General features: G+C 36.7%; 1 pseudogene; it reads left to right on the forward strand.

Moving 5' to 3' along the window:
- The first annotated feature begins 3,876 nt into the window (after positions 1-3,876).
- LOC121029113 (protein archease-like) lies at positions 3,877-4,715 on the forward strand (annotated as a pseudogene).
- Positions 4,716-10,851: the final 6,136 nt, after the last annotated feature.

Consider the following 10,851-nt stretch of genomic DNA (forward strand, 5'->3'; position numbering starts at 1 on the left):
CCTGACTTCCATAATCTGGAATGAAAATCAGTATACATTGTTCTATTCAGCTTTATTTTAGTTCTTTGCTTTTTGTGATGAATTATCCCAAAGGTAAGTGACTTAAAACAATACATACTACCTCTCACGATTTCTGGGGGTTAGGAATTTGGGAACAGATTAACTGAGCAATTTTAGTTTAGAGTTCCTCATTAATTGTAGTCAGATGCAATTATCTGCAGGCTGCAGGCATTTATGTCTCTGATGACTTAACTGCTTCCAAGTTGACTCATTCATAGACTTACAAGTTGGTTTTGTTTGTTGGTGGGAACCTTTATTTGTTCTCCTGATTGGCCTCTCCACTGGGGATGCTTGAAAGTCCTTAAAATACTGCAGCTATTTACTTCTAACAAGGGATTCAGAATTATAGGGAAAGGCTGCCATAACTTGTGTGACATAGATTTGGAAGTCATACACTATAGTATTCTACTGGTCTCAGAAACTAGCCCTAATTCAGTTAAGGAGATCACACAAGAAGATAAATAACAGGAGGCAAGCGACTGGTGAGCTGGGACATGAGTCTTCTCCTGCCCTCAAACTGGGACTTTTATGACCAGGACTCCTGGTCCTTAGGTCTATAGATTTAGACTGGAATTACACCACCAGCTTTCTCAAATTTCTGGCCTGCAGATGGCAGATTATGAGACTTCTCAGCTTCCATAATCATGTGTGAGTCAATTCTTCATAAATATACATGTGTGTGTATGTGTCTGTATGTGTGTGTGTGTGTGTGTGTGTGTGTGTGTGTGTGTGTGTATAAATATGTTTTATAAATCTCAAAACAAAACAAAACAGGAGGCAAGGATTGTTGGAACCATCTTGGAGGTAACTGTTATAAACCCCTAATCCCATCCCCTTTTTAACTCTATATCCAGTTTTTCTATCTCCAGCTTAAAGGTTTGTAATTTCCCTCCAGTTTTCAGGAAGATATTAGGAGGAAGCTGGAGGTATAAAAGTCTGTCCCTTCTTTCTCAGAAGTCGAAGTGTTTAAACATTTTGCCTAAAACATAAATGGCAGAGGAAGGACATATAAAATGCACTCATAACCCCTTCCCAAAATTCCTAAGCAATGCAAAGTGCCAAAATCATCTGAATCGTTCTAAAAGTTTACTATAGAGATTTAGATATCATTAATTTGTATCAGTTAGGGGACCAGCAGGAAACAAGGCATTCTCAAGTAGGGTAATTTGAAAAGAGTTTAATAAAGAGAATTTCTGGAGGTGGGGGGGGGGGGGAAGGGGTAAAGAGACCACTATGAACAATTCAATAACCAGTAATAGTAAGTAAATTTATCACATCTAGCCTGAATTCATGAGGGGAAATTGGAGTTATAGGAAGCTGGAAAGTGAGAAAGAGAGCCATGGGGAAAGGGCTATCTTAATAGGAAGCTGTGGCCTTGGGTATAGGAACACAGACAACTCATGAAAACCTTTCTTAGAGGGAGATGAGGGAATAAACACTCCTGACCTTGGCCAACTCAACCTGAAATGAAGTTCTGGAAAGGTTCTTGATATATAGACAATTATACAAATATGTGTGTTTTAATTTCTCAACTTTAGTTCCTTGTGATACCCAGCCATATTTCCTGTCCTTGGGTTATAAAGAGAATTATTTTCTGCTTCAAATCAATTCCCAGTGTGCACTTAAGGTAGTTTGTGTAAACTTTAGTTTGGGTTCCCAACAACAAAATCATCTCTGCCTAAAACATACACAACATCCATTCTTTTACTGTGCCTCAAACTGTATACCAAATGTATCTCTTGTTAACGTGGAATGGGAACTAAAATGGGACATGAAGCAAATGTTTATCAGTTGAGTTGGTGAAGAATATTGCAAAGTTTACCAGGTGAGTGACAGAAATCAGTAAGGCTGTGTTAAGAATCAGGTAGAGGGGCGCCTGGGTGGCGCAGTCGGTTAAGCGTCCGACTTCAGCCAGGTCATGATCTCGCGGTCCGTGAGTTCGAGCCCCGCATCAGGCTCTGGGCTGATGGCTCAGAGCCTGGACCCTGTTTCCGATTCTGTGTCTCCCTCTCTCTCTGCCCCTCCCCCGTTCATGCTCTGTCTCTCTCTGTCCCAAAAATAAATAAACTTGAAAAAAAAAATTAAAAAAAAAAAAGAATCAGGTAGAGAAGAGCCTAATTCTGCCAAAAAACAAAAGTTTGGGAAGAAGAAGAGTTAAAGGCAATAGCTCAATCTGAAATTAAAGGGTTACCAGAAGCAAATACAGGTGTGAAAGCCTGTAGGATAAAATGGCTGAGAAGTAAACTGGAGTGAGGATGCCCGGGTTTGATTCCTGTGGCTGCTTCTCACTAGGATAATTGCCACTTAACATCCCTTTGCTCTAATTTCCTCATTTCTATACACAGGTAATTATAATACCCACCTCTCAGGGTTTCTCTAGTGATTACATTATTCTAATGCGTCTGAAGCATCTTGATCAGTTTCAAACACCAAATACTAGTTATTTTTATCATCATCATTACTATAAATCTAGTATCCATTAGAGGTCATACAACCTGAAAGAAGAAAGGTATGAAGAAAAATACAGGAAAGTTTAGTTTCAAATGATGATTAAATACCATGAATAAGTAAACATGACACAGGTGTATTTATTACATAAACAGGATTTGGTGTCTTCCAACATGATGCACTCATTCATTTAATGGACATTGATTGAATGCTAATTCTGTGCCAGGTGTGAATGCCAATTCTGTAGAAAATGATGAAGACATAGTTATGAACAAAACAATTGCCCTCTGAGAATGGAGACTGCATTACAATGACTTCATGGCTTTGGGAAATAGATACAGTAATGAGGACAAAAAGAAGAATGGGACACAAGAGGTCGATAAGACAGGGTGATAATCCATGTTGAGGTATATGAACTGGAAGTAGATTACCATGAAATTTTGAGAGCATCCTAAAGCAATGAACTTGAAACTTCTATGTACTCTAGATAAGCTGTTTTCTCTATGCAGGTAATACTCCATTTAAAATGATTCCTAAATGTGTGTGCTCGGACTTGTGATATTTCAGTGTGAAATTTACACTACTCAACAGCAAAATGAGAAACAAGTAAGGACAATGTATTGAGGCCTTCACAGAAATAAGTTATGTTAAATATAAAAGAGTGTTCTTTTTTCTAACATGGCTGATGTGTGCTGTTGGTGTTAACATTTTTATCTGTAATGAAATTATAGTAATAGTAGATGGAAGATTTAAAGTTTTTTTAAAGCTTAGTAGACACAGTTGACAAAATGTAAATTTGGCAACTCACTTGATCTCCAGACTTCATTTCTCTAAATAGTTTCATTTCTCTGAACCAAACCATTCATGGGAGCCACTAACATAAAGACTGTTAGATCAATAGCCAAAGCAGATACCTATTTATGACTTTTCTCTGAATTAGCCAAGATAGACTTTTGTTTTCTTATTTTTAAAATAAACAAGTTGGAATATATGCTCCACAAATTTTCTACTTGAACAATATGCCATGTTGAATTTTTAGTATTTCTCCACAGTCCCAAAGTTGTGCTGTTAGGAAAAAAATAAGCGAATGAGGGGACAAACTTCTAGTCAATGATAGAGCTTTAGCAAACCAGAAACTAATGTACACATTTTACTGCTAATCACAGATCATCTTATTATTTTTAGCAGTTATTGAAAAATAAACCTGGCAACTCCAAATAATATAAGAGCTAAAAAATATATTGTTTCTTAAGGAAAATAGTACTGCTCAGTGCTATAAATTATTTTTTTAATAAACCCAATTCATTTCAGAAAATGGGAAACACTCAGAAGTATTGAATTTTTTCTTTGTGTTCTGCCAGAAAAATTCAAACCATAAATGATAAACTTCAAAGACTAGTGAATTTTAATTTTTAATATAAATGTAAGAAAAACATTCTTCCAGTTTTTCTGCCCTTTCTAGTTCTGCCCTGATCTGAGCCCTTTCTAGTTCACTTCTTGCTGTTTGACCTTTACAGAATAATTTATTACTCCCTGTACTTCCCCAGATACCCCTCTTCCCTCAGCCTTCACCAAGCCTGACAAATGGACAGGCTATTCCATATGGGTTACATAGCACAAGTTTCAGTACTACCTAGATCTTCAAAATCCAGAATCTAGATGAAAATAGTGGGCTAAAGAGAGTGTACAATGCTGCAATTATGGTACAGGAAGAGGAAGATATTCGAGATTATAATTTGACGGAAGAATAGAAGACAATCAAGGCCAAGTATCTTCCAGTCATTGGGAAGTACAAGTATATGGATCCTACAGCAGATGTCCCATTACATGCATTCAGAGATACTCTGGAGGAAGCATTTGAGCAATGTGCAATGGCCATGTTTGGTTACATAACAGATACTGGGACTGTGGAGCCTGTCCAAACTCTAGAAAGAGAAAACCAAGGAGATGACTTACAGTCTCTTCTGATTCACTTTTTGGATGAGTGGCTTTAGGTGCTGATGAATTCTTCATACCCTGGGAAGTGAAGGCACTTCATACGATCAAAGAAATTTCAGATTACAGTCAATTGGGTGAGGAGAAGAATTTTCATTGTTCACGTAGCCTCAGGGAACTGAAATCAAAGCAATAACCTACTTGGCGATGCAAGTCTATAATGAAGGGAAGCCAGAAGTCTTCGTGATCATTGACATTTAAGATACCAAAAAGACAACAGCAAAACCCCCCTCCTATGAAGAACTGTTTTTTTCCCCCTCTTCTTTTTAAAAAAGATACCATGATACTATGATCTGTTGATATATGGAGATTTTTCAGAACAGAACTTTTTATTTATTTTTTTTTTAACGTTTATTTATTTTTGAGATAGAGAGAGACAGAGCATGAACGGGGGAGGGTCAGAGAGAGGGAGACACAGAATCTGAAACAGGCTCCAGGCTCTGAGCTGTCAGCACAGAGCCCGATGCAGGGCTTGAACTCACGGACCACGAGATCATGACCTGAGCCGAAGTCGGCCGCTTAACCCGACTGAGCCACCCAGGTGCCCCTTTTTTTATTTATTTATTTATTTTTAACGTTTATTTATTTTTGAGACAGAGAGAGACAGCAGAACAGAACTTTTAACTTAAAGTGTGACTTTCAGAAATGGAACATTAAGGGGCAGCCTTGGTTCACGTTACCCAAATATTCCAACTTTAAGGAATTCTTCAGATGGCAAGTATGGCATCTCATCTCTTAGTTCCCTGCTAAAGAAGCAGGTGCCTCTACCTTTCCAATGGAACATAAACCACCCTGACTGGTCCTCAAAGGGACCAATGATGTAAGCAGCAGCCTGAGATACTCAACCTTGCATAATTGAATCCATTTTGCAAAAAAAAAAAAAATAATAATAATAATAATAACAATTTGAGAAATCCTACAACCAGGACTTTGCTTTTTTTCCAAATTGGTTAGCACATATATTTTCTATATGTACACTAAGAGAGGTTGTGTTTTAGATTCCTGTTGGACAAAGCCATCCTGAATTCCGCCTGGTTTTCTTAGAAGAAATAATTATAGTTGAACAGTTGGAAGACTTCTCTAGAAAGAGTCTTGAGTTTCTGTCTCTCTCTCAGGAGTTTTTAAAGCACTAATATGCAGACACTGTCCTATTTTCCCATGAGAAAAATTCAGTACCCTTACAAATGGGCCCTTCCTTCTAACATGTGATTTTATATTAAAGCCACTATATTTATATACTTAGAAAAGAAAATAACTGTTTTACATTTCTTTGGTTTTTTTTTTTTTTTTAGTTACCTAATTTCTTCATCGCTGGAAAAACATGTTAAAAATGACTTGAGTGTTTTCAAAGTAAAAAAACAAACAAACAAAAATGATGGGCTGTAACTTTTACAAAAAATACTTACAGGCAAATTGGGACTTATTTTAAGCATTATTTAAAATAAGTGACTTATTTTAAGCTCAGGATAAGCATCAGAAAATCACAAAGCAAACATACAATGTGTTATGCTTCAATAATGTCAATACTTGTGAACCTGCTTTATGCGTTATCATATCCTATACAGGATCCCCCAGTGATTCTTCATAGCTTTTATGAAACATTTTATATTCTTAGTTAAAAAATCACTTCCCTCAAAATTTGGACCTGCCTATCTCTTTTTTGCATTTGCCTCTGTAACCTCGTAAACCTCATTTGGAAATCTCTGCCTTTGCGTTTGTTGAGTAAATCATTTCAAAGCTGCTTCTGGTAAGGGTGGATGAGATAACACAAGGAGCATGTTTACATAACATGTAGTCATTTTTCACCATTTTTTTTAAAACTGTAAACTGAATTGGCTCTTTTTACTTTATAATTACTTTCCCTGTTTGTTGGCGTTGGTACCTTTTATTTTTATGCTCAAAATATTTGCTGATCTACGGCTGTCAGCTCATATTGGAGAATGAAACCCTTCAGACGCTAACTGGAAGCCAGTATGTAAGGGCGGGGCTTAGCCACTGGTAAACTTGACCATAGAGTAATCATACATCAGAGTGGCTTATCTTTTAGATACCCAGGGGTTTACCTGTCAGGGTCAGGTAAACCGTGTTGATGGAGAAGGGTATCTCATGGGATGCTTAAGTCCAGGTATGGCTTCTCTTGTTTTCCAAAGTGAATTCCAAACTGCAAAGAAATTTTAATGCTTCTGACTCTCTTTTTACTTTTGCTTTCTCCCTCCCCTCTTCTGATGTTTTTGTTTTTGTTCTTTTTTGTTTTTGTTTCTGATTCATGCACAACCAGTAAATTATTCCCCATTGGTGGGTGGTAACAATAATTGAAAATTCAGTTTTATTGTCTGGTGTTCTTGGTTGATGGAGGATAGAAATCTGGTCTCCACTAGGTGGGACATGATGGAGACTCCAGTTTGTTAGTCATTTTCATTTATATGTCTATTTGCAAGCTCAGATAAATGAATAATTTCATGCCTTCTAGTGAAGGAATGTGAGAGTTTTTGTTTGTTTACTTGTGACCCGAGGTTGAAGTTACAGCATTGCAGCTGTAAGCTCTATATGTGTATTTATACACTTGAGTCTGTGTGTCTATAATCAAGAAGACTTTCGTTGTGTGAGTAGGAAATGTCTTCCTACCCCCAAAAATCATGAACAAATTATTATAAAAGGGATGTACATGACTATGTGACAGGCAAATGCACACATAAATTAAAGAGTTAATTTTATTCACTCTATTGCAATAGGGAGAGAAGGATGAGGAAAATCTCAAAGAAAAGGATGAGTCTGGGGTTTCACCGAGGCAAGTAAACAAAGGAGTCATAAGTATTATGAGAGTTGTGAGCAAGGGGGAAAAGTGTCTTATCTCTAAATATGTGAGAGCAGGATGGTCCTTTGTGATTAGCCTCCCCTCAGAACACAGAGTGGGGAGGGGTGGTTCTTGTATTGCTGTTTTCCAGGAAGATGGTGCTCAGATAAAATTCAACATTGACAGTTACATGTATTCAGTTAATCTCTTAACATGTTTTCCTGTGACAATTCTCATTTACCTACCTTCCATGTTTTTCTCTGTACGGTAGAAGTTAGGATATTTTGATTAGAAGTTATAAATAGTATTGTTCATGAAGTTTATATGAGGAACAACACTGACATGTGTATACGTTCTTTTTTCAAGGAGAAATAGAATACTTTTACCTTAAAGCTTCAGTTTGTTCTAAAATATGAAAGCATATAGAGCGATTAACATACAAAGAAAGGCAAAACTATTCTATCACACCTGAATCTGAGTAGAAGCAATGATATAGATAAATGCTTTTACAAAGTTTGCTCAGTTCCAACGGGCTTCCTCTTTTGTTTTATTGGTTAATGCCTTCCTCTCCATTAGGAAAGATTATTCTTTACCTTCTATGTAATGTGCCTAGATAACAAAGATTCCTTTTCTTACCAGAATTATTTTTAATCATTTCAAAGAGATAACACCCCTATCTCCCTATTTCTATGAGAGGTAGGAGCTTAATTGTGGTGGGGTGCCTTGCTCCAAGTTATAAAACTACTTTCTGTCATAAAGATGTGAGAAGTTTATTTTTACTTTGAAAAAAAAAACTAACTAGCAAACAGAGATGGTTTATGACATCCCCCCAATCTTGTCCAGTACTTTTCTTCTAGTTCACCCCAGCCCTTAAAAATCCTACAGCCCTCTGCTTCACTGTAATTGAATTGACTTAGTTCTGGTCTCTCCCCCTATTGCAAAAGTCTCATTTTCTCCCTTATAATAATCTTTTTGAATAAAAATCTTTCCTTACTAAGTCCAGATTGGTTTTTGATTTGACATAATTACGTTTGTGTAAGAACAATGATTTTCTCTTTAAAAAATATTTAAACACCTTAAACATCACAATGTGGAGCCCCCCCCCCCCACACACATACCCCAAGGGAAAAAATAATCTTTTAATTTAAAAAGTAAGGGACAGAATTGGCTGCTGGCATTCTAGGAGCAGGGAGGAAGATTAGAATTAGAATTCTGATTTACCACATAGAGATTACCATGTAACATGCCTTCTTTTTATTTATTTTTTATAATTTATCCTTGCTCTGTGCTTCATTCTGCATCCGTAAATCCAAAGATTTCTTTTGTTCAATTTCTCCATGTATAAAACTCCCATTTTGAGCAGGTGGGGGTCATCTGCCTCTAGAGATAAAGAGGGGCACTGAAGAAGAGCCGGAGGGGGTTAGCTCTTCTAAATAAAGATTTTAATCAATTATATTTCTTATATATCAGTCATTTACATACATTTATGCTTTCCAGACTGGGTTATAAATTCATGTTCTAAAAATATCATATTTTCCACTGATAGGAGTAGTACAATATTTATAGGCATATTTGTTTGTTGAGCAAATATGTAATAAGCATACAGTCACCATATTTGTTTATAACTATAAATTGCAAATGTCCCTAAGAGTTTGTTCTCTTCTTTTATACACAGTAAAATATTTTGAGTTTTTAAAATTATTTTATATGATAATGATGATGATGATGATTTTAAGGACAGGCATCGTCATTCAAGTATTGTTATAATTGCATTTGTGAAGCTCTGCATTTCTGCGGTGGCAAACCAGACTGAGTTCCCCCAAAATTAAAAAAAAAAGTCATTACTAGTATGAAATTTTGAAATGTGACAAGAAAGGGATTTTTAATGTGAGCCCTCGACATGTTCCACAAAGGGCTTCCCTGAATCTAAAAGGAGAAATGACTCAGGAATCCCTCTATTTAGGAGTAGAGGGGAAATGTGTTGTAATTTTAGCAGTGCCAAGGAGTGGTACAGATGGGACGCCGAGATAGCCAGGCAGATGGTGCCAAAGCAAGAACGGCAGCTGCTGGTGCGTGAGAGCAGAGCAGATGGTGCAATGACACGGGCCACGGCAGCTATCAGCAGCGAGAAGTCCAAGTTCACATTCGAAGATTCTGCAACAGCTGTCCTGCACCTAGCACAGTATGAAGTCATTCATTTCAATGATCATTTGTTAGTGTGCATTGGTATAGAGTGTTAGGTAAAGACCACTAATGATCATCGATCAGAGGAGATACCTCTATAAGAATAGTCATTGATTTCATATTTTCAGTAAGCTGAGTGAGTAAAGCAACATTTATTCATTGCATGTCTCCTTGCAGGGACGAGAAGACCGAATATCTGCATGCACTAGGCATCACTGTTGATGTTTTTCAAGCACTACCAAGACCAATAATTTCTGAATCCTTAAAGCTAGTTTTCCTTGAGCTATGAAAACACTCAGATGTATAAGAGACACACAGGATATTGGCTTAAAAATGCAAATTCCTGTGTTCTTTCCTGAAGCATTTACATTAGAAATTCTAGGAGTGAAGGTATAAATTGGTCAATAGCAAGGTTCTCCAGGGATTTTTCTTCCTACCAAGTTTAGGGTCCCCATTTTAAGGATATTTGAGGGAAAATTAAAAACAAACGAAAATCTGTGTGAAACATAGTATAGCTGCAAATTCAAGAAGTATATTTGTCATCTGCATATTGGAAGATGATAGGATCATTCTGACACAGTGTATGGCTAGATCCAGGAACTCCGAGGCCTTTTCTCCTTCCCTTTCTCCGTTTCTCAGGTCAGCTTGTCTCCTTTGGGCCTCTCTTTCTGGAAAATCAGAAGGTTTACCTTCCAAACAACTTCTTTGCTTGTGACTGAAAATGACTGTGTTCTTAATGGGGTCATATTTTCATTCTGGAAAAGAATCATCCCCAGCTCTGCAGTAGGGATGTTTTCATCAGCTCCCCAAGTGTAAGGACTGGGGAGATAAGTGCTTTTGGTCGTTTGAGAAACTGAATATAGTTTAGTTAAACTCTCACTATACACAAGATGGGGATGGGCCTGAAAAATCAACAGAGGGCAGATCAAAATAGTCATATACTAAAAAGTTTGAATCTTATTATTGAGTAAATGAAAAACACTGAAAGACTTAGGCAATTGGCAGCTATAGATAATCATTTTAGAAAGATCACCTTTATCATTCATTCCCTGTATTCTTAGTTATAAATATTGTTCAAAGACTCCCTTAAATACTAACAGAGGGATCTTGACAATGGATCTACTCTCACGTGTCCATATTCCTACCTCAAAATGTACTTCTTTTAAAATTGATGAAAGGATAAAAACCAAATATTTTTAAAAGAATTTACTGAGAGACCCAGAACTTATAATTCTGCAATGTTTTATTGCTAGGACAAGCGTAGTAAAGTGTATTGTCCACATTAAAAAAAATGAAAGAAAGAAAGAAAGAAAGAAAGAAAGAAAGAAAGAAAGAAAGAGAAAGAAAGAAAGAAAGAAAAGAAAAGAAAA

Source organism: Herpailurus yagouaroundi, unplaced genomic scaffold (genome assembly GCF_014898765.1).
Source record: "Herpailurus yagouaroundi ecotype Mexico unplaced genomic scaffold, PumYag 139, whole genome shotgun sequence".
Lineage (NCBI taxonomy): Eukaryota > Metazoa > Chordata > Mammalia > Carnivora > Felidae > Herpailurus > Herpailurus yagouaroundi.